Source organism: Mandrillus leucophaeus, unplaced genomic scaffold, assembly GCF_000951045.1.
Source record: "Mandrillus leucophaeus isolate KB7577 unplaced genomic scaffold, Mleu.le_1.0 Scaffold558, whole genome shotgun sequence".
Lineage (NCBI taxonomy): Eukaryota > Metazoa > Chordata > Mammalia > Primates > Cercopithecidae > Mandrillus > Mandrillus leucophaeus.
In genome coordinates, this window is record NW_012106008.1 from 2,045,927 (window position 1) to 2,071,024 (window position 25,098).

General features: G+C 41.6%; 2 pseudogenes across 2 annotated transcripts; both read left to right on the forward strand.

Annotated features, from left to right (window-relative positions):
- The first annotated feature begins 15,413 nt into the window (after window positions 1–15,413).
- On the forward strand, window positions 15,414–15,971 carry LOC105552458 (annotated as a pseudogene). The gene has a single exon (XR_001008012.1). The product of XR_001008012.1 is annotated as a 60S ribosomal protein L21 pseudogene (transcript).
- A 561-nt stretch (window positions 15,972–16,532) lies between these two features.
- LOC105552460 lies at window positions 16,533–17,397 on the forward strand (annotated as a pseudogene). The gene has a single exon (XR_001008013.1). The product of XR_001008013.1 is annotated as a 40S ribosomal protein S2 pseudogene (transcript).
- The last annotated feature ends 7,701 nt before the right edge of the window (window positions 17,398–25,098 follow it).

Consider the following 25,098-nt stretch of genomic DNA (forward strand, 5'->3'; position numbering starts at 1 on the left):
TCCCCCTAACGTTATCTCACATTATGATACATTTATCAAAGTGGTACATTTATCAAAGCTGAAAAACTTATACTGGAACACTACTATTAACTAAACTCCAGACTTTATTGGTATTTCACTAGTTTTTTGTTGTTGTTGTTGTTTTTCACAATGCCCTTTCTCTGTTCCAAGACCCAATATAGGATACCCTATTTGCAATTAGGATATTCTTAATGTAATAACACGTCTAACATTTATTGGGCACTTCTATATGTTAAGCATTGTTTTAAGTGCATATACATACACACAAACACATACACATACACACACAAACACGCGCATCTCAACTAATTGAATCATCACAACAATCCCATGCAGTAGGCATTATTCCCATCAGATCCTGAAACTGAGGCTTAAGAGGATAAGTAACTTGCTAAATATCACACATCTAGTACAACCAGAAGTGAAACCAGCTCTGTCTGACTATAGACTGTTTCCTCCAAATCACTAATCAATATTGTCTCTCAGGAATTTAAACTACTAAGAAAGTCTTAGCAAAAGAAATCTGAATTGCAGCTTTTCACGATAGCTTCTCCCCCAAGATTTTGCCTGGATCTTCCAGCAATAACTCATTCCACAAAAATGATCTGAGCACCTACTCTGACAAGGCCTGAGAAGATCACAGTGAATGGGGCAAAGTCGTGAAGCTCAGGGAGCTTCCAGTTCACTTTGGTGGAGAAACAAGAAAACAGGCCATTTCAAGGCAGAGTGGTAAGTGAAGGGCTGGCACAGTATTCTAAGGACCCAGAGGAAGGGTGCCTCAACCAGGAGGCAGTAGCGTGTCCTGGAGAGCTTCTCAGAGCAAGAGGCATCTACGCTGAGGCTTGAAAGTTGAGTTGAGATTCACTAGGCAAAGTAGTAAAGTGGACGTGGGTGACAAAAAGACATCCTAAGCAGAAAGAACTGCATATACAAAGGCCTGGAAGTGAGGAACAGCCTGGCATGCCATTATAACTGGAATATAGAATATAAGGGAAGGAAGAACAGAGAAATAATGTTAGAGTGAGAAGCAAGATCAGATCCTGAAGGGCCTTTTATATCCCTGTGGTGGTCAGGATTATGATAGCCTATGCTACAATAACAAATTAACCTCAAAGTTTCATTGGCTTACCACAACAAAGACTAACTTGTCACTCATGTAGAGTCCTACGTGGGTAGGGAGCCCTCCCACCCTGTAGCTCCAGCACCTAGAACATGGCCTCAGAGGTCCACTCCAGAAGAGAAAAGAGAGGCCATAGGCACACAGCTTGTAACTGCTGGGCCTGGAAATGACACGTGTCACTTCCACTGACATTTCACATGGTCCCAACCTTACTGCAGAGAAACGTAGTCTGTGTGCCAGGAATGCTATGGAAAACAAGGAATTGTCTCTGCCCCACCAGGATAAGATATGGAACTTGCTCCTGAAGTAAGCATGAGAGTTGTAAGCATGAGAACCACCGAGTCTAGTTAACCTGTGTTTGAGAAAACTCACTCTGGCTAAAAGGTGAAGAAGAGACCAGAGGGAGGCATGATGGGAAACAGGGAGACTAGCAGTACTGTAGTATTCTAGCGGGGGGGTGAAGGCGATAGACCAAAGGCAGTGGCTGTGGGAATAAACAGAACTGAATGAATGTGTGAGGTTATGTCAGAGGTAGAGTTGACAGAATTTCATGAGTAACTGGATATGGGAGGTTGGGGAAGAATTAATGGAGGGAGGATTCAGAGAAAGAAGAAGGAGTTAAGGAGAGGGCCCAGATTTCTGATTTGGATAGTCAGGTGGCTGGCAACATCAGTCACCAAGGTGGAGAGAATCACCACACGGCATACTGGATGCAAAAACATGCTGGGCAATAAAATATGGGGAAGGAATATGGGAAGGAGGGAGGGTTAAATCCTCATTGTCTCAGTGGAAAGTCCATAGCTGGTGCCTAACACTGAAAAATCAAATAGGAGCAATAAAAGCATACCTTTTAGACATATCAAAAGAATCAGCAAAAAGAGTTCCAGGTGCTTGCCTCTGGAGAGGAAAAAACACTAGGACAAAAAAAAATGGAAGACTGCTGTTTAATAAAAAACCGTTGTACAACTGCTACTCTTCAAACTATGTGCATGTATATCTGATAAAAATGAATTTTTTTAAAGGAAAGACCAGCTGGTCTAGGATGTTGCTCCTTTCCTCTGAGAGGTGTCTTTTGTCTTTAACCACCTTAAATGGCGAGGTGTCCATCGTGATTACAAAGGGTAGGGTACTCGTCAATGGGACACTCATACCACCTGCCGCATTTCCCCATTTGCAACAGGCCCCTGCACTTCATTCTCAGAAAAATCAGGGAGGGCTTTTTAGGGGAGACTATGGTTGACCTACATCTTGAAAAATCATAGAATTTCACACAGGAAGGAGCGTTTCAAATGGATGGTAAGGGTGTGAGTATGGAGGTATGGCAAACAGATGTGTTAGGGGAAGAGTTGTAGTTGTGTTTGGAGCCTGGAAGAGAAATGAAGGTGACTAGAAGATGAAGACAAATGAAGGTGACTAGAAAATGGAGACAGAAGACCAATCAGGGAGCTGACAAAAGTGGTCAATGTTTCTCCAAAGAAGGCTCACGGACCCGCATCAAGATTCTGAGGATCTCTCATTCCTTCAGATGCTCAGGAAGGATGGGCAGTATCCCGCATTTTAATAAGTTCACTAGGTGAATTTCATACACACCAAAATATGAGAAACACAAGTCAAGCAAGAGGATAAAGTCCTGAAATAAGGTCATGACAGTGTGAATGGGAGGAGGAAATGGTCATCAGACCCAGGGTCTCTTGGGTCCAGAGCTAGCCTTGGCCAACAAGTCAGGTAAAGTGGCTCTTCTGCCTGCAAAGAAATGCAGATAGTGGAGAAGCAGCAATGCCCTACAGCTCCTGCTCACCTTTGACTTTCATTCCTGCCTCAGTGCAAGTCCTCCCACTAAATATGATATAGGGAAAAAGTATTGATTTCGAGTCTCAGCTTTTCCACTGTGTATGTAATCTGAAAAAAATCACTTCATTGCTTGGGTCTCAGTTTCCCCAACTATAAAATGAAGTGGTTAGACTAGATTACCTCAAAGGTCACCTCTAAATCTAAGCTTCTAAAAACAACTCTGGATAATATCCAGAACATACAAGGAGCTCCTACAAATCAAAAAGAAAAGCACAGAACTCCAATAGAAAAAAAAAAAAATGGCTAAGAATATGAACAGGCAATGGATAGGAGAAGGGAAAAAAAAAACAACTAGCAAGCATATAAAGAGATGCTGACGCTCATCAGTAATCAGAGAATGCAAATGAAAACAATAGATGTCACTGTGTCCCCTATTAGATTTGCAAAGCTTTCAAATCTGGATGCTGCATATTGAGCTGCAGGAACCCTCATGCCTTGCTGAAGGGACTCTAAATGGGTGCAGCCAGCCTAGAGAGTCATCTGGCACTATTAAGTGAAATTCAGTGTCTGTCTACCCTGGGACCCAGCAAGCCCAATTGTTCCTGCATGTTTCTCCACAGAAATGATCATACAAGTGCACAAGGGAACACATACAAAGACATCCATGGCAGTATTATTTGTAATGGCAGGGGGTTGGAAGAGTGACTAGGGAAAATTTGTGGATTACTATAGGACAGTTAGAAATAAATAACTAGGAGCCGGGTGCGGTGGCTCATGCCTGTCATCCCAGCACTTTGGGAGGCCGAGGTGGGCGGATCACGAGGTCAGGAAATCGAGACCAACGTGGCTAACATGGTGAAACCCCGTCTCTACTAAAAAATACAAAAAAAAAATTAGCCAAGCGTGGTGGCAGACGCCTGTAGTCCCAGCTACTCAGGAGGCTGAGGCAGGAGAATAGCATGAACCCGGGAGGTGGAGCTTGCAGTGATCCAAGATCATACCACTGCATTCCAGCCTGGGCGACAGAGTGAGACTCCATCTCAAAATAAATAAATAAATAAATAAATAAATAAATAAATAGGCATACATCTAGCAACAAGATGAATACAGCTCAGTAGGGGAAAAAAGAATAAATATAATGAGAACACTCTACAACACTCAGCATCCTGAAATGGCTCCCTATCACAATAAGAGCCAAAGTCTTCACAATGTCCCACCAGGCCCTAAATGATGTGCCTCCATCCCTACTCCCACCACCTCTTTACCTGATGTCATCCTCTACCACTGCCCCGTTGCTCACTCTGCCCAGCCTCACTGGCCTCCCTGCTGCCATGAAATGATATGGGGCATTGATGCTGCCACATAGCCTTTGCACTGGCTCTTCCCTCTGCCTGGGCTTGTAACCCTTCAAAGTCCCCTACACATGCATTCACACTCCTTCCCCCTTACCCTGCTCAAGTTTTAACTTAGACAATAATCAACTGTAATAACTAAATTGTATCCTAGTCTAAAAGGCAATAAGTACTGTCTTCTCACCCCCACCTTCACCTCTAGAATATAAGCTCCCTGAGAATGGGCATTTTTGCTTGTTTTGTTCACTGATGTCTCCCAAGGATGAGAGCAAAACCTGTCACAAAAGAGGCACTATTTTAAATACACTTTTAAACACATTATATGAATGTACATGCAGAAAGTGATGAGTGGGAATTGGCGGTAAAGAGGATTAAACAAAATAAGAGAGGAGCCTAGCCTGGAACAAGGATGATAACACACCATTAAGGGAGGATTCTGAGTAACTCAACCTTCTGTACCTGAGGTTAACAAAAGGGGAGGAGGGAAGCAGTGTCTGGTCACCTCTCCTGAGCCCATCTGTTGAAGTTTCTCTTTTTGCCAGGTCTTTGCCAAGCCCATCTACACAGCAGCTGTTTCTGAGATTGCAAGGTCGTTACTGGACTGAGGATACCTCACAAGCAATCCTTCTGGGTACAACCTCACCTACCTCCCTACATTTCCTCAATACCGGCCTACCTAAGGAAGAAAGGACTGGGCTCCACATAAAACACTACCTAATAAATTTAGACTGATTTCTAACTCACAAATCACTTCACAACTTTGAAAGATATTACTGTCCCCATTGTATGCGTTAAAAAAACTAAGGCTTAGAAAGATTCATGGTTGTCCTGTTTCACTGGCTAGTCCCCAGCAGAACTGAGATGTTCAGCAACCCAGATCTTCCTGACACCACATTTCACGTTTTCTCTACCAACTTACTCTTCCTCTAGGTACGCATAAAAAGACTTCCACATTAAGGAAATTAGCAAAATAAGCTTTTCCAGATCTGATTTTGCATGACCCTGTTCTCAGCTCTTTCCTGTTTCTAAGTAACTGCTCTCCATCTGTAGGCTAGGATGCAAATTCAAAACCTGTGGATTTGACACAGTCTGTCTAAAAGCTAATGTTAGAAAATAAGGCCAAACAAATCATCTATTACTATTAAGACTTTAAAAGGATTATCCGTTCTTTGCAAGGAGCCAGATGGTGAAGACCGCACACTGTCAATCAGCTCTGGCAATAATAGTTCTGATACTACTGAGGAGTACAGAGGAACCACTAAGAATGTGGGGAATTCTCAGTGCAACACTCAGTGTTTGACAAGAATCAGATGATGAAAGGGTTAGGGCTGGTTGATGTTTTAAGCAGGCCGACTATTTAGGCCAAGAGATTAACATTTAAGAACAACAGCCAGGAGTGGTGGCTCATGCCTGTAATCCCAGCACTTTGAGAGGTCGAGATGGGCGGATCGTCTGAGGTCAGGAGTTCGAGACCAGCCTGACCAACATGGTGAAACCCTGTCTCTACTAAAATTACAAAATTAGCCAGGTGTGGTGGTACATGCCTGTAATCCCAGCTAACAGGGAGGCTGAGGCAGGAGAATCGCTTGAATGTGTGAGGCGGAGATTGCAATGAGCTGAGATCACGCCACTGCACTCCAGCCTGGGCAACAAGAGCGAAACTCCATATCAAAAAAAAAAAAGAACAACAGACTCAGATACATAACTTAGAGTTTACTTGCATGCCACTCCTCGGACTCACTTAAGTGACTCTGGGCTCATTCTCATTCAGCAAAATGGATCAGGACTGGTGCATACTCATGGCTTCTAGTTCTTCTTTACCTCCACTTAACTTGGCACGGTGCAGTACACATGGCAGGGGCTTCATAAAGCTCCCTGAATTACAAGCTCACTGAAACTCATACTGCAACAACTTATATTAAAGCGCTGAAACCTTGCAAGTCTCCTACTAAGAAAGCCTCTCAGGGATTACCAGTTTCCAATGAAAATCTCCTTAGGCTGATCTAGTCTTAACTCCTCACCCTGCCCAATAAACAAGTAAAAAGAAATACAATATAATGATAAGTATTATTGACATGGTTAGACATTTCCTAGTGAGTGACATGAGCCTTGAACACATTATAATCTCTGTTATTCTCCTTTTCCCTCAAATTAAAATGGGGATTAAACTCGCCTTGTGGTTCTAAAAGTTAGAGACTCTTTATGCAAAGGACTTTAATATAATTACTGGCACAAATTAGGTCTTCAGAAAAAATTGGTAGCTTCGGGGAGAGAATGAGCCACCTTAGCACCCCACACACAAGAATGCTCTTTTTCAGATGGACTCATAGCACTCGTGTTTTTTTCTTGCTTGACACCACCAGCTGCGTAATCATAAGCAAACCATTCCATCTCTCTAGCCTTCAATTTTTTTATTAAGTAAAAATAAAGGTTGTGGGCTAGAACTCTGATATTCCTCCTACCTCCTTTTTTTTTTTTTTTTTTTTTTAAGATGGAGTTTTGCTCTTATTGCCCAGGCTGGAGTGTAATGGCATGATCTTAGCTCACTGCAACCTCTACCTCCAGGGTTCAAGCAATTTTCCTGTCTCAGCCTCCTGAGTAGCTGGGATTACAGGCACCCGTCACCACGCCTGGCTAATTTTTGTATTTTTAGTACAGACGAGGTTTCACCATCTTGGCCAGACTGGTCTTGAACTCCTGACCTCGTGATCCACTCACCTCCACATCCCAAAGTGCTGGGATTACAGGCGTGAGCCACCATGCCCAGCCACTTGTTATTACTGGGTTTCATTTAAAAGAAGTCCTCAAATGGGGAATCTTGTTTTATCTAAGCCTGGGTTTTGCACAGTTTTTTTTGAGATCAAAAGAATGTTTAAAAATTGTTTGGAAAATGAGACGGTACCCTACTCTAAGACTTTGCACCCCAGGCGGAGGGTCATATAAGCAAATAATAACATTACAAGATGGATTCTACACACGTAAGTATACGTATAGACTTTTTTAGACCACAGAAGAGCAAAGAGCTCTCTCAGCCTGGAGAAGTTAAGGAGCGTTTCAGCAAGGAGACATCTGAGCTGGGATTTCAAGGATGGAGGTCAGGAAAAAACATTGCAACTGAGGAAAGCATGTGCAAAGTCCCGAAGGTAGGTAACAGCATGACATATTCAAGGATTTGAAAGAAGAGAGCATTGAAGCTACAATATAAGCAATAAGAAGAGGGGTGCAAAATAAAATGGGAGAGACTGGAAAAGGCCAAATCAACAGGGCCATGGAAAGGGTTTTGGTCTTTATCCTAAAAGCTACTGAAAGTCATTGAAGAGTTTTAAGCCAAAAGAAGATATGACCAAGTTTGAATTTAAATAAAAAGACTCTGACTAGAAAGGGAAAAGAAAGGATGTAAAAACACAATTAGGGGGCATTGCAATTGCCAGGTGAAAGAGGATCATGGTTTGGTGGTAGCAGTGGGGATGGGAAGAAGTGGCTGACCACAGAGTCCTCAAGGAGGTAAAGAGAAGAGAATCTGTAGATTGATTGGATGGGAGAGTAAGGGAGAAGGAGATACTAAGAACGGATTCTAAGTGTTTGCCAAGAACAACTGGCTGGATGGCCTGGTCCTTGAGGGTACACTTACAGTGACCAGAGTTAAGTCTTACTATACTGACATTTATGTGGAAATCATAGCAGAGCTGTCGAGCAGGCAGTAGGTTATATGGGTCTGGGACTCTGAGGCATCTGTGCTGAGAATGTGGAAATAAGAATCATCAGAGAGTACTTAACTGAAGCCATGGTTATGTATAAGATCACCTGTAGAAAAGCACAGAAGAAGAGAAAGGGGCCTACGAAAGCCTTGAGAATGCCAACAGTAAAGAAGGATGAATCACAAGTGGCTGAGAATAAGAGGTTGGAAGAGAAACAGGAAATCTTTTCTCAGATATTGACAAATTATCTTTCATCAGCTCTGCTTTAAGTAAGAAAAACTGAATAAGGAGACAAACTTCCATAGCCAAAGGGAAAGACAGAAATGAAAAGGCTCAAATATTCCATGTATGCAATGATCAATACCTGTATTACCAAGAATTGCCTCTATTAAAATTCTTACTTGCTACAGATTACACTATTCATTTTCAAAGCTCCTACCATGTTTCCCTTTAGATGAAGTACACCTACCTACCAAGTGACTCTGAGCTTGACCATATGATCTTCAATGTGAGCAAATGTGATACACACCATGGCCAAGCAGAGACTTTAAATACACTAACATGGATTGGCTCCAGTCCTCTTGAGTTTCTGCCCTCCACCATAAGAACAGCATGTTCCTTCAACCAGGGTCTTGCAATAAAAAGATACAAAGAGCAGAACCCAACCCAGCAAAGTCCAGCAAAGCCCTCATGCAACATAAGCAATACATAAACGAATGTGATTTTTTAAAAATTTTATAGAGTCGAGGTCTCATTCTGTTGCCCAGGCTGGAATGCAGTAACCCAGTCATGGTTCACTGCAGCCTTGAACTCCTGGGGTCAAGTGATCCTCTTGTCTCAGTCTTCCAAGTAACTGAGACATGTGTGCCACCACGCCCAGCTATTTTTTCTTAATTTTTTTAGAGATAGGGGTCTCACTGTGTTGCCTAGGCTGTTCTCAAAATCCTGGCTTCAAGCAATTCTCCCACCTTGGCCTCCCAAAGTGCTGGGATTATAGGCATGAGCCACCACACCTGGCCTGAATGTCATTTTTAGCAGCTGAGCTTTGGGGGCTGTTTGTTACTGCAGCAAATGCTGACTAATATACTTGTCCACAGTGAGATATCTTTGACACTAAATCTACTTATTTTAAACTCCAGTCCAAAGAAGAAATAGTACTATTTGTCTAGATTGTATTATATACGTGGCACTAATAAGTGGTTTATAGACATTATCTCATCTTAATCCTCATGACAATTATTTTCACCATTTTGCAGGCTCAGATAAGTTAAATACATTTGTCACGATCACAAAGCTAGCAAATAAATAATGGAAATGGAACAAAAATTCATCTAACTGATTCCAAAGCCCATGCATTCTCTATATCACCATATTAATGAATCTCCTAGAAATCAAAACCTAAGTCTCCCACATGGGAAACAAGACATGTTAATACATTGACAGTTGTGCTACTGTTGAGCGAGCCAAGAGCAACCAGCAGGAGAATATTTACAGCTCCGGATCCGAAGCTCATATTGCCACAAGCTCCACCTTCCTCTCACAAACTATCACAGCTGAGAACATGGGAGCTTTTTGGCTTGAAATTTGGTGAAATGTGGTGCTCAAGTCAGGTCACACTAAAACATTGGAAACAAAGGTTTCATTTTTATCTCAATCTCTATAGCCAGGTGACTTTTTGTAATAGCTCACTATGATCACCCCTTATGAATTCAGCTTGCATCTGATCCTTGGTAACAGGAGTCATCACTACCTTTCTGAATCTTGAGGCAAAGTTAAAACTTTAACATGTTAAGGAACAAGGAGAAGCAAGATATAGTAATCACTTATCAGTGTCCATTTGTCCATTGAGGACTTACATGTCCTGCTTGGAATTTAGGGCTGCCTTGCAGATCCCCTTATGAGACATTGTGGGGTCAACGGATGTGATGAGAAATAGTGAAAAAGCATAAGCTTTGAAGTCAAACAAATCTGGGTTTAAATCCTGCTCTGCCTCTTACCCACTTTGTGATCCTAGGAACTCGACTTTATTTCTCTGAACATCAGTTTTCTTGGTGTAAAATTTGGGTGATAGTAGCTAATTCAATTAGCTGTGTGGAGATAAAATGAACTGGAATATTCTCTTCTTCTCTACTGTGGATCATCAGCTTCTGTTTTGGGCTGTAAGGAGACTCTTTGGCCAGGACTAGGGCCCTAAGATCTCCTCTCAAGTTCCTCCCCTCCCCTTTAATGACATGCACAATGCTGTATAATCATCATCGCAGGCACCAACAAGGTCAGGCAGCAAATCGTGAACACCCACTCTATCCCAACATTTTTCTAACTCTAATGCTTACAACATTGAAGCAAAACAAATTGTATTACATTCCTTTTAGAGGTCAGCAAACTGAGAGGTTAAGTGGCTTGCCATGGCTCAGACCTGGTCCTCCTGACCCCCAGTCCCACGCCTTTCCTACTTGGCACAGCGCCCCCTACTCTTAGCTGCTCAGCCAGTTATCTCTCTCCATTGCTTTCAATGAGACCTCTGAGGAAAAAACAAGTGTCCCTGGCAGGACCACGCAAACTCACAAGAAGGTATTGATTGTAAGACTTGTACACCAAAAATTAAGTCATTGCTCAGAAAAATTAAAGGAAACCTATATTAAGGGAGAAACATTTCATTCACGTACTGGAAGCTCAATATTGTTAAAGTACCAATAATTCCCCCAAATTGAACTATAATAAAATCCCCAGCAGGTTTTTTTGTTTTTGTTTTTGTTTTTTTGCAGAAATTGAAAAGCTGATTCTAATACTTACATGGAAACACAAAGGACTCAGAGTAGCCAAAACAATTTGGAAATAAAAAGAAAGTTGGAAGACTTATAATTGATTGCAAAACGTATCATAAAGCTACAGTAATCAACACAGTGTAGTACTGACTATAAAGATAAACATATAAATCATTGCAATAAAATTGAGAGTCCAAAAATAATCCCTTATATTTATGGTGAATTGATTTTCAACAAAGGCACCAAGACAATTCAAAGGGCAAAGGATAATCTTTGCAAAAAATAGTATTGGAACAAATGGATATCTACATGCAAAAAGATTAATGCTCTCACCATATAGAAAAATTAACTCAAAATTAATCACATACTTAAATGTGAGAGCTAAAGCTATAAAAGTTTTAGAAGAAAATCTAAAATCCCCTAAAGTCTAGGAGAAAGTCTTCTTGATCTTGGGTAGGCAAATATTTCTTAGATAGGACACTAAAAGTATGACTCAAAAAGGAAAAAAAAAAAATCACATGTGGACTTCATCAGACTTAATCACTTTGCGCTTCAAAAGACACCATTAAGAAAATGAAAGAACAAGCCACTAAGAAAATATTTGCAAATCATGTATCTAAAAACATACTTATCCAGAATTTGTAAAGGAAAAAAAAAAAAACTCTTACAACTAAATAATAAGACAAGAAACCAATTTGAAAATATGAATAAAAGATTTGAAGAGATATTTAGACAGAGGAGATATATGAATGACAAATAATGCCGACATTATTGATTATTAAGGAAATGTAAATTAAAACCAGAAGATACCACTGTACACCCATTAGAATCAGAAAGCAGACAATAATAAGAGTTGGTGAGGATGTAGAGAAGTTGGAAACCTTATGCATTATAGTGAGAATACAAAATACTATGGCCACTTTGGGAAACAATTTGGCTGTTTCTGAAATATAAATTTACCATACAACCTAGTGAGTTCACCCCTAGCTATTTATCCAAGAGAAATGACAGCATATGTACACACAAAAACCTGTACACAATGTTCATAGCAGCATTATTTACAATAGCGAAAAAGTAGGAATAATCCAAACGCCCACCAACTGTCAAATAAATAAATAAAATGTGACATATCCACACAATGAACAATTCAGGGAAAAAAATACGATACATGCTACAACATGAATGGCCTCAGGAATATTAAAGAAGCCAGACACAAAATACTACATATCGTATGATTTCATTTATATGAAACATGCAATAACAACAGAACTATAGAAACTGAATGCAGATTCCTGGTTGCCTGGATCTGGGGCTGGAAGCAGGAACTAACTGCAAATAGGTACAAGGGATTTCTGGGGGATGATGGAAATATTCTAAAACTGGATTGTGGTAATGGCTGCACAGCTCTGCAAATTTATGAAACCTCATTGAATTGTTCACTTAAAACAGGTGAAGTTTATGGTATGCAAATTATACCTCAATAAATCTGTTTTTTAAAAGGTCTCAATGACTCCTTTGCAAAATATCAAAAACAAGGCAAAGAAGGCAGCCTGATAAATCTCCTCTCCAGCCTTTCTCCTTTGTGTCCTCTGACGCAAAGATCTGCTTTGTGTGCTCTAGGACACCTGAGTTCCTATCTCTCCACAGTAAGAACTGTCTCCCCCAGCAGCCTACAGCAGCTGTACTGGACTTCTCTGCCTACAGACTTAGCAGCCCCAATTCAGGCTTCTGGCAGCAAAGCTCACCTTGCAGAAATACTATAAGAGTTATAAATACTTTACGTCCTTAGAGAGCTCTGTCAGTTCTCTGCTATGGCACTAGCGACCTAGGGCAAAGAAACTTCTATTCCTAGGTATACTGAGTGTCAGTGAGCAAGGCTGCAAGGCATTCTGGCATCATAACCTCTTTAATGGCATGGTTTGGCCCCTTAAGACATCCATGCTGTATTAAAAGCTAATTCCTACAAGCTAATTGCAGCCAACACCCCAGAAAAATAGACTAGATGCAGGTAATTTAAACCAAAGTCCATTTATCAGGCATAGGGGTCGGGGAACCTGACTTCAGAACAGGGAAAAGTTCTTAACCTCGGCTGCATAATTAAACTATCTGGTAAGGTTTTTTTAAAATACTATATCAGGTGTAGTATTTTCTAGTAAGTCTTAACCACCACAGAGATTTGGATTTAACTGGCCCATGTGGCTTAATATCTGTGTTGTTTTTAAGTTTCTCAGGCAATTCTCCTGCTCATTCAGGGCTACAAATCACCAGCTTTAGGAGACGGGTTTCTTCCACCTATTCTCTACCAGTGACTCACTCAAAGCCTAAAATGCGCTACTCCTTAAATAAGGACTTTCCTCCCCATCTAGTAAGAGCAACAGGATAAAGATGGCTGAACGTCAGACAACAGGATGTTGCCATTTGCAGTGTAGATGCTGCCAATTTATCTCAATTTATCCCAAATGACTTTATGTTGAGTATATTGATTTATATGTCCTTAATCCTGACACCTGAAAGAAGGGCTAATACTAATAACATAACTGATAGTGGAGAGGCCAAAAGAAAAAAAAAATAGTCTTTATTTTCAGTACTCAAGGACTTTTCTCCACAATAGGGAGAAAGAATAAAATTAATTAGCATTCAGTACAGTAGTAACACATTAAATATTAAAGGAAATAAGCAAGCATGAACCTCAGACATCAGCAATCATGAGAATTTGGGACAGAGTTCCTTGCTGGCTTGAGTGGACAGGAAAAGCTTTGTGGAGGGGGCACAGTTCTATCTGGGCCTTGTAGGACCAATAGAATGTGAATTGGGAAAGTGAAGGAACAAAAAAAAGTCAGCCAATAACAATCATTGCAATAGCCATTTACTATACTCCAGGTATGCTCTCATTTCGAGCATCCTTTCCTTTAAACCACATAACCACATTATGATCCTCATTTTACAGATTAGAAAATGGGAGATTAGAGAGCTTTAAAAAATTGCCATGGTGGCTCGTGCCTGTAATCCCAGCTACTTGGCAGGCTGAGGCAGGAGAATCTCTTGAACCAGGGAGTCAGAGGTTGTGATGAGCTGAGATTATGCCACTGCACTCCAGCCTGGGTGACAGAGAAAGACTGTCAAAAAAAAAAAAAAAAATTGCCCAAGTTCACAGTCAGCAAGCAGAATTCAAACCCATGGAGCCTGACTTCAGAATTCAAGTAGACAGGCCAAGGCAGAAAGACAGACAGGAATCTCCTGTTTGTGTGATGTTGTGCAAAGATTCCAGCCTGCTAAGAAGGTTGGGTTCTTGTCACTAAAAGCCCAGAAGAGAAGACAAAACTGCCTAACTAGGACAAGGTCGGATCATCCATACGGCTCTACCCAGATATTAAGCCAACTGCAATAAGGATAGCTGAATCAAAAGTGAACCAAAAAGGGATTTCCTTTTTTAGAAACACAAGATGATAAAAGCATCAAATAGGTGAGCACGACTAGGAAAGCACAGGTCCGGAGGTTCCCAAGGGGTGAAGTTTCACCAGAGGCTGTGAAAATGCTGAGAGCTGAGACTGGAAAAGAGTCACCAGGCATGAGTGTATGTTCCACCCATCAAGGACTCTCCAGGATGGTGTGAAGGGCAGAAGAGCAAGAAAAGGCAGAGGCTGTGTGGAGGACATTCACAGGAAGTCCACAGGACAGCACAGAATATTGAGGCATGAATAGTAGTTGTGAGTGATTTCCTCAAGTCACTGGAAGCAACTGACAGAAGCTTTAATTATTTTGACTTTTCCCAATACTGCAATCTGAGAACAAGTAAAACACCAAGAAAGAAATAAAGGCAAAAAGAAGGAAGGGAAAAAGAGAGGAAAGGAGGAAGGGAAGGAGGGAGAGAGTGCAAGGCAGGAGAGAAGAAAGGGAGGGAGGGAGGGAGGGAGAACCAAATTCATATAAGAAATTCATTAAGAGTGATGTTAAGTATGAACCACGTACCATCTGCAACAGTCACCCTAGGTGCTTCATAACAAGACAGACCCTCTGAAGCAGGGCTTGGGAATCTGAACTGTTAGCAGTCCCTCAGAGGATGCTTAGGCACTCTGAAGTCAGAGGCCCACTAGTCTGGACACTGCCTAAGGCCAGTCCATGTGCTCACACCCCTGCATCTGCTGCTACATCTCCAGCTATCAAACTTTACCTGACAATCTCACGTTCAGAAGAGTGGTCCTGGAGTGAGACAAAGTCCCGAGTCATCAGATAAAGATGAACTTATGTTTATAATTTGTCGTGGGCTTTGGAGTGAGGCAGACTCCAATGGAAAGCCCAGTTCTCCTTCTTTCTAGCAGAGACTTTAGGGAAATTACTTAAACCCACTGGACGTCAGGGTCCTCATCTGTAAAATCCTCACAGGATGGTTGGGCGGGTGATCAGGTAGGAACAAAGGCTTTCTCTCAGCTGCCTTTTATTTGCTGACTTTTAAGAAGGGACATCTTACTCAGGCACAGTCACATGTGCCTGCAGCCCTAGCTACTTGGGAGGCCAAGGCAGGAGGATAGCTTGAGTCCAGGAGTTCAAGGCTACAGTGTGCTATAACTGTGCCTATGAATAGCCACTGCTTAGGCAACATAGTGAAACCCCATCTCTAAAAGAAAAAAAAAAAAGACCAGACATCTTAAAAAGATTCTTCACCTTTCGGCCGGAACCGCCATCTTCCAGTAATTTGCCAAAATGACGAACACAAAGGGAAAGAGGAGAGGCACCCGATATATGTTCTCTAGGCCTTTTAGAAAACATGGAGTTGTTCCTTTGGCCACGTATATGTGAATCTATAAGAAAGGTGATATCGTAGACATCAAGGGAATGGGTACCGTTCAAAAAGGAATGCCCCACAAGTGTTACCATGGCAAAACTGGGAGAGTCTACAACGTTACCCAGCATGCTGTTGGCATTGTTGTAAACAAACAAGTTAAGGGCAAGATTCTTGCCAAGAGAATTAATGTACGTATTGAGCACATTAAGCACTCTAAGAGCCGAGATAGCTTCCTGAAACGCGTGAAGGAAAATGATCAGAAAAAGAAAGAAGCCAAAGAGAAAGGTAACTGGGTTCAACTGAAGCGCCAGCCTGCTCCACCCAGAGAAGCATACTTTGTGAGAACCAGTGGGAAGGAGCCTGAGCTGCTGGAACCTATTCCCTATGAATTCATGGCATAATAGGTGTTAAAAGAAAAATAAAATAAAAGACCTCTGGGCTGAAAAAAAAAAAAAAAAAAAAAGATTCTTCAAATCCTAACCCTAGTGAGACACTAGACATTGAATGCCTCTCCTAGCCTCCACTAATGGAGAAAAAATGCCCTCAAGTGTTTCATCTATTTCATCTTACTCATTCCTCAGAACATTCTGCTGACATCAACAGCCTCCAGGCCTTTACACATGCATGTCTTTCTTTATGAAATACACACACACACACATGCACACACATCTCTACACCTTGCTTATTCTATAAATCCATATTCATCCTTCAACTTCTTGCTCAAGGATCACTTCTATTTTAAAATTTCCCAGACACCACGGCGTGCCCCAACCCACCCATTCTCACTGCAGTGACTGCTCCCGGAACCTGAACAAACCACAAGTCTGATCCTGCCGCACTACGATGACTGATCTTCTGGTTTCTCCCCAACAACCATGGGTTCCCCAAAAGGCAATACTTTGTAACCCTAGCACTTACTATCATGCCTAATGTCTAGCAAGTACACACAATTTGTTGAGTTAATATATTCCACATGTAGCTTCTTCTCTGGGAAAACATCAAATGGCAGGTGACACTGATGCAGCAGGGGGTCCCTGGGATGGGGAACCACGGTGGCTTCCCTGCAGGTTTCGCCAGTGCCATTCGGGGCGGGGTCGCTGCCCTGGACCAGGCCGGGCCGAGGCCACGGAGCTCGCAGAGGCAAGGCCGAGGATAAGGTGTGGATGCCTATCACCAAGTTGGGCCACCTGGTCAAGGACATGAAGATCAAGTCCCTGGAGGAGATCTATCTCTTCTCCCTGCCCATCAAGGAATCTGAGATCATTGACTTTTTCCTGGGGGACCTCTCTCAAGGACGAGGTTTTGAAGATTATGCCGGTGCAGAAGCAGACCTGCTCCGGCCCAGCGCACCAGGTTCAAGGAGTTTGTTGCCATCGCTGACTATAATGGTCATGTCGGTCTGGGTGTTAAGTGCTCCAAGGAGGTGGCCACTGCCATCCACAGGGTCATCATCCTGGCCAAGCTCTCCATTGTCCCCGTGCGCAGAGGTTACTGGGGGAACAAGATCGGCAAGCCCTACACCGTCCCTTGCAAGGCGACAGTCCGCTGCAGCTCTGTGCTGGTGCGCCTCATCCGCGCACCCAGGGGCACTGGTATCGTCTCGGCGCCTATGCCCAAGAAACTGCTCATGATGGATGGTATCCATGACTGCTACACCTCAGCCAGGGGCTGCACTGCCACCCTGAGCAACTTTGCCAAGGCCACCTTTGATGCCTTCTCTAAGACCTACAGCTACCTGACCCCCGACCTCTGGAAGGTGGCTGTATTCACCAAGTCCCCCTAGCAAGAATTCCCCGACCACCTCGCCAAGACCCACACCAGAGTCTCTGTGCAGAGGACCCAGGCTCCAGCTGCGGCTACAACATAGGGTTTTTATACAAGAGAAAGAAAGTGAATTAAACCTGTAAAATATATATATGTGTGTGTGTGTGTGTGTGTGTGTGTGTGTATGTGCGTGTGTGTATATATATATTCCACCTGTAAAATATAAAATTATGACACTGATTTTTAAAGTGTTATATAACTTACTCATACCGTTGTTTTCAAAAACCAGTTTAAGCCAGAGGGGAAAACAAAATAATCACACTAGTTTGGTCTTTTTTAATCTGAATCAGAATTACTTGGCTTTATCCCCTACCTAATTCATTCGGTTTGGCTCTGAATTGTAGAATCCACCTCATAAGTGGAAGATTTGCCACCATCAAGAATATTAAGAAGACTCCCTCTGACTTCAGAGGCAATTCAAGTCAGTGCAATGAACACTAAGCTAAGTACTGAAATTCCACAAAAAGAATCCTTCCAAAAACACAGCCTCTGTGATGGAACCAGAGCTCTCCTCCAAAGGTGCTAACTTCTTGTTTGGCTGACAGGCTCTTCCCCAGACCGTCTCTTGGTGTGTGTGTGTTTATCATAATTCTAACACCAAGAGTAAGAGCCCCATTTCTAACCACGGGTGCTACCTAAGCTTACCTCGCTGCCCCAAGCCAGAAGTTCCCCCTTTACGGATCACTGCCCATGCCCTTCCCCATGCCTGAGTTTACCTTTACATTCAAGCCATCAATGTCCATTTCTCAAAATTCTACTCAATTAATAGGTACCATTTACTGAGTGGCTCTATGTGCCAGATACCCTATTGGAGGTTTTATAGACACTCTAGAATCTTAAAGCCCAAAAAACCTATGATCAAGTATTATAAGTATCCTCATACACAAGTAACTGAGCAAGTGATGGAACCAGGTATGACTCCAAAGCTCATGTTAATTGTGGAGGTATACATCTTCCACTAGCTCATTAAATATTCACTTAATACTCTATGGACATAGTGTTATTATCTCATTTTACAGATGAGGAAACCAAAGTATAGCAAGGTCATAAGACTTCTCAGACTAGTTCCAAATTATTTAAGCCCCTCCAGTTACTCATATCTCTTTAGGTCTGTGCTGGCAACTGTCTTGCCAACATAGACAAAATTGCAGTCAACCAGGAAGAGGCTAGGCTGAGAGGTGAAGACAGATGGACCCTCAAGACACAATCAAGCCTTACTAATATATCTATAGTCTTCTCAGTCACATGAGGAATTAAATTGCCATTTTTACTTTAGTTTGACTTGGCTATAGTCTGAGTGTTTATGTTGAAATCCTAATCTTTAAGGTGATAGTATTAGGAGGTAGGACCTTTGGAGAGGTGAATAGGTCATGGGATGGAGCCCTCATTAATAGGATTAGTGCCTTTATAAAAGAGGTCTGATCTGCCATGTGAAGACACAACAAATAGGTGCCATCTGTGAACCATAAAACAAGCCCTTACTGGACACCAATCTGCCATCACCTTGATCTTGGACTTCCCAGCCTCCATAACAGGGAGAAATAAATTTCTGTTGTTTATAAGCCACCTGGTCTATGGTATTTTGTTATAGCAGTTTCCATTAAAATAACTTCACTTTTTAACTGTTGCTTACAACCCAGAGAGGTCTATTTAAGACAAAAATGAACACCTGCAAGGTGAAACAATAAAATAATGTGGATGACTTTTTAAAAACTCACATACCAAGGTTTGTTCATCCGAATGACAGCAGTCCCTTTCGAAGTAGTTATCTTAAGGAAAATGAAGTTGCAAGTAAGCAGGCAACCAGAGGAAATGCTATGAAAAAATGCCCCCAACTTATGGTATTGATCAAGCACTGGCCAGTATTTTGGAATGAATAATGTACTTGATTTTGCAAGCCTAGTTACTTCGTGTTGTCATAGGGGGTAGCTCAAGGGACAGAAAGAAAAGTACTTGCTTCCACTCCTATTCAAACTACAGGCTCTTGATCTGTTAGTCTATTCTGAACATTGGTATAAAATTAATGAATAATCAGCTTCCTTTCCCTGAACTAATAGCCTGAAGTTTGCAGATAAAGTGTCAAATCTCAACAAAATCAAACATAAAGTCCCCAGATGTTCAGATAAGTCATATGCCAGGATCTACCTTTGGCCCCAGATTCTCCTGTTCCCAGCCTTGACTCAGCTGAGACTCAGTGGCTTCTCTCCTGGGACAAGATCAATGGTTCAGCCAAGGCAGCACATTTCTATACCCAGTTCATGACCCACGGCCACCGCTGCTGTCCAGACTATTATACAGTGGAATCAAGTCACAAGACCATGATTACCACAAGCTTTGAAATACAAGAATATGAGGAAACAAATAAAAAAAAAAAAAACCCTTCCTTTAGAGCTGTGCTGTTTCTCTTCCTGTGAATAAAAAGGATATTCATGGTCATTACTCAATTACAGAAGGATCAGATTAGCACCAAGAAGAATTTCCTAAGTATAAGAAGAAAAGAACCTGTGAAGTGAGGAGTCTCATAATGCAAACCTGAGACTTTAACTCAGGCCTGAGTGTGGCCTCCAACAACAGAGCTGAGCAAGAAGACAGAAACTTCTCCTTTGCTTATTCCTCAGAGTTCTCTCTGGCGTTGTTGAGTTTGTGTTCAATACATTGTTGACCTCTCTTTCCCTGCCTAAGTGCATGTGAGAAAGTGAAAACTTGGATTAACATATTACATGTTAGTGAGCCCATGTAACACACATAAAGCTGGACCAGTTGCAGAGAAGCATTAAATCTAAAGAAAGAACAAGTTAGCCTTCAAAGAGATCTGAAAAGCAACTGAAATTGTTACTGCAATTTCTTTAAAAGGCACCAAGGGAGCATTCCTTTCATAATAAAAATAAAACTTCTCAAGACCCTCTTTCTCCATCCTCTTCCTACTCTCTCGTGAGAACAGACGTGCTACCAACTTCATGTCTCACACTCCCCCAAACACCCAAAAACTAGCTCTCAAATCTCAGCCTTCATTTGCTGTCATCCCCTTCCTGTTTCCCTTTCTGGAATATTCTTCTCTCCCTCCAGTACCTCTCTGCCCTAACCAATGTAGCTCAATCATTCAATTCTCCCTTCTCATTATCAGATACCACATAACAAAAGCAGCTGCCCATCCAAGAAACCTACTTTCTTTAAGAAGGCAGGAGGAATGGAAAGATTCTGAATGTGCATATGTTAATTTTTTTGTCTTTGTCACATTTGCTCACCAAGATAAGGACTTAAATATATGGAAAGAGGCTGAGATCTGAAGTCAGATGACCTGGATTGTCTCAGTCACTGCGTGTGACTTTGAGGCAATTAAGCTAAGCTTTCTGGCCTCTGTTCTTTTATGTGTAAGACGAGGTCACAGTATTGCCTTATTTACAAGGGTATGGTGATGATTAAATGAAAAAACATGTTTTGCCATAAGAATAACAAACCACAAAGTGCTTTATGTACATGATTTCCAATCCCACTGGCTTTAATTCTTTACATTGCTTAGAATATTATATATAAATCATTCAATGTCATCACAGAAAGTTTAATCAGCTACTTGGAGATACAGTTTGTTAAGGTGGTCACTCTTCACAATCTTGACTAAAGTCTTAAAGGTTGGTTACCTTTGCTTGTGCAGTGAGTCACCTGATTCTACCAACCCATTTTGGCATACTCCATAAATTGGAATCCAGAGTCTTTAGACAATCAATTATAAATTTAAATTCCTAATTCTCAACCCCAGACTTTATATAAAATGTCTAAACTCCAGGCGCCATATAAAATTTATAAAATTTCAGACCATAGCAAAAAAGGTGTTTCTGACTTGAGCCCCTCTTTTAAAAAGAGAGTCCCATCTAATTTCTTATTCTATAAATCAAGACCCCTGTCACCTTCAAGTTTCTAATGAACAGCAAGTTAAAGGCATCAGACACAGGTTAAAAGAGGACAGGAAATAAATGGGGCCAAATTAGAAGGGAAAAGCATGTAGAACTCAAAACCAAAGAAACAAAGAATTAAGGAAAAGCACTAGAGTGCTTACACAAAAATACCAAAACCATTCCTTCTGAAATAGAATATGAAAAAATTGTGAGCACATGTGAATTTACTGATTTGCAGTGAAAATGATTCCAAATCAATCCCTTTAGATTCCATGTAGGAAGGTGTAATTGTGAATAAGTCGAGATTGGGTAAAAGGGGGTATAAGGAGAGCGAGGATGAAAGCACAAAGTGATATTCAAGCTAACAGAGGGTGGCACCCATAGCTAGGACCTTCTTAATCTTTGAGCTTCTCATTTGTGATATGGGTAGCTATGGCCCAGGCATGAAAAAAATAAGACAGCCCCTGCAGCACCTGCTCAAGAAATGCAGCAGATGGTGGATATCTTTTCCTCCCCTCCCCCAGGATGGGCTGTCCTTCACCTTTTGATGAAGATGTGGCATTTACCTTGGTCCACAACTGCCTATTGGCTAACTCATCACTGAGTAGAGGGGAAAAGATAGACAAGAAAGGCTGGGTATACACATCTGGGAAGAATATGCTATCTTCATTAAAGAAGATCAAGAGTAAGAAAATTTGTTGTTGATTATCTGTCTGGCATAGAAACTAGCAAACAGAGCAATTCAATGGTCTGTTTTTAGCCCAAAGGATCAATTTAGCTCTGCCCAAGTAGGTAAGAGGCTAAGAACTCCAACTGTCCATGTGCTCAAATTATAAAATTTAAATTTGACATTGAAACCTAAATAAACACAATACCATAAGACATTTTCCATTGATGTTTCCTTTGAGTTCCACTGCATTTTGCTTAACAAGCAGCTTATCCACATGTGGCTAGAGAAGAAAATACCTCAAAGGCCAGAGAAGGCCAAAGAGACCCATGCAGGATAGAAGGCTCAGCCATGGAAACTCCATACTCCAGATTGAATTTCACAAGCAGGACAGACAGGCACCACCAAACTGGGTCCAGTGTCCTGGCTATGGCTTCTAATTCCCTAATCTGGTTCTATCTGTGAGTCAAGGGAAAATCTAGAAATAGTATACAGTCACCAAACATGAAGACATTTCCAAGAGATCCAGGATTCCATTCCAAAGAAAAGCACCTTTTCCTTTCACCTTGCTATCTACCCACCTTCAAAGGCACATTCTAAACACTGCCTCTGCAGTGGGTGGCAACATTAAACATTTCAAAAATAACCAAACTGGATGTTGCGATACTCCAGAGAACTGCAGATTTTTCCCCAAATAAGTAAATGTAGCTCCTTAGAGCATATCTGAGGAACCAAATATCTGCTTAAACCCTTCTGTCACAGACACTGACACTACCCAAAATGAACTTTTCTTAAACATTAACTATAGGTCTTTACCATCTTGCTGAGATGTCAGGGCACTAGAAAGTCTCTGTCTAAAGAGAAAATTAAGAAAGAAATATCCCACAGTTTCTGACAGTGACACCAACCATCCATTGAAATGCTCTCTTTGCCAAATCTGTCCATTCATTCGATAAATAAATATTCAATAAAAACACCTACATATAGAACACCCATGTGGCAAGCAAAGTGAGGAATAAAAAAGTAGCTTAAAAATAGACCTTGCCTTCAAAAACTAAGATATATATAACCCTCCCCACCCCCCAAAAAAATAAGGTAGAAAGCATTAATTGCCCTAAGAGGGGTATAAAATGCCACACTCATGTGAGTTCAGAGAGGCTGAAATTATTTCTGATGGAAAGAGTCTAGAAAAATTTCACAGAGGAAAATAGTATTGAGATGACCTTTGAAGGGTAGGCAGGATTTGAACCTGAAAGATGAAAGCAAAGTGCATCCAGGTGGAAAGGATATTCTAAGCAATGAATCTAAGGAAGCAAACACAGGAAACAACACATTTGTTTCAGTCTGGCTGGAGAATAGACTGCAAGGCACATAATTTGGGGAGGGGGGTAGAAAAATAAGTGAGAGCCATTTTATAGATGGCTTTCACTAGGAATTTGGAATTTACGCCATAAACAAGAGCCACTGAAGGTTTCTGAGCTGGGGAGTGGCGTGGCAAGGGTGAGGCTTCAGAAGGATTAATTGGGCAGGCAGATTAGAGGAGAATGTGAGCAGAGGCAAGAAGACTAATCAGGATAGAAATACAATGGTGTGGGTATAAAGCAAAGAACTGCGGTGTCAGAGAAGGCATGGAGAGGAGGAGGTAGATAAGAGAAACATTGTCAGGTTAGGGTCAACATGATTTGCTCATTGGTGCTCATGTGGAAGAAGGACATGAAAGATCATCCTGATGGGTATATTCTGGATGTCTGAAAATATAATAATATTATCAACAGAAAAGGAACTCAGAAAGTGAAGATGCCTGTAGAAATCCCAAATGCTTCTGTTTGGTCATCCACTGGAAATGTGGGCCTGGTGCCAGGAAGTCACAGAAGTATCTTTGGAAGAGCATAGATACTGTTCAGTCCCAGTTACTTGATCTCTGTGATATTTGCCATTGTTGACCCACTCCTCCTTGAAATTTTCCTCTTGGGTTTCTAAACAGTATCCATTCCTCATTTTCCTCTTCCCTCTATGGCAACTCTTTCCATCTCCATGAGCTCTTCTTCTCCTATTTGTCCCACAAATGGTTGTATTCTCCAGAGCTGCAGCCTCAGTCATTTACTGCTCTCATTGTACGTCCTGTCCCTGAAGTCTCATCTATACCTGTTGCTGCAGTTACCACTTCCATGTGGATGGCTCCTGGAGAAAGCAATGGCTAAGAATGCAGATGCTAGTATCAGCCTTGGTTCACATCCCAGCTCTACCTCTGGCTGGCCATGTGACTTTGGACAAGTCATGTACCTTGATCTTCCTCATCTGTAAAATGTGGTTGTGGAATTGTTAAGAGGATTTAACATGAGGATTAAAACGAAATCAGGTACGCTGGAAGTTCTCAGTAAATGGTAATTATTATTGAATAAAATCTGTAACTGGAAATCTAGATCTCTCTCTCTCTCTCTCTCTCGATAGCCAGTTCTATAGAGTCAGTTGTCACCTGGGCAGGATCCCTCAAAGTCCTGAAGTAAACTCATTGTCTTTCTCACCTCCCACAACCCTGCCCCTCTGTATTCCCAACATTCATTCTATCATCCAAATTAGAAGCCTGGGAATCATCCCACATTTGTCCCACTCCTTTACCCCCACATCCATCTGTCATCAAATCCTATAAGATACAATGCCAAACTACTAAACATGGCATGAAAGCCTCATCATTATCTCACTCCTGCTTTTTGTCCAAACTCATTTCCCACTACTCTCCCATTCCCCAATGCACTCATACCCTGTGGCTCTGCTTCATATCAACGTACTTGCCATTCCTCACAAATATCAGGCCACCTAATATGAAGGTCTTTGCACATTTCTTTCGAATAGCCTTCTTCCAACTTCCCATACCCAATTCAGATCATTATAATCTGCCTTTAAAGACAGCTTGTGTCACCTCCCTGTGAAGGCTTTCTTGACTACCAGTGGGCAGGTAGGTGGCCTCTCTATTTCTATAACAAAGTGTATTTCCTTATCGTGGTACTTACCACATTAGAATTATTGATTTGCTTGTCTCTCTTCTCCAGTAAATTATAAGGACTTACAAGTAAGGAAGTAAGAACTGTACTTCATTCATTGTTCAACTCTCCTTCCTCTGCCCTCCCTCTAGCACAATACATAGCACATGGAAGGTACTTAATTTTTTTTTTTTTTTTTTTTT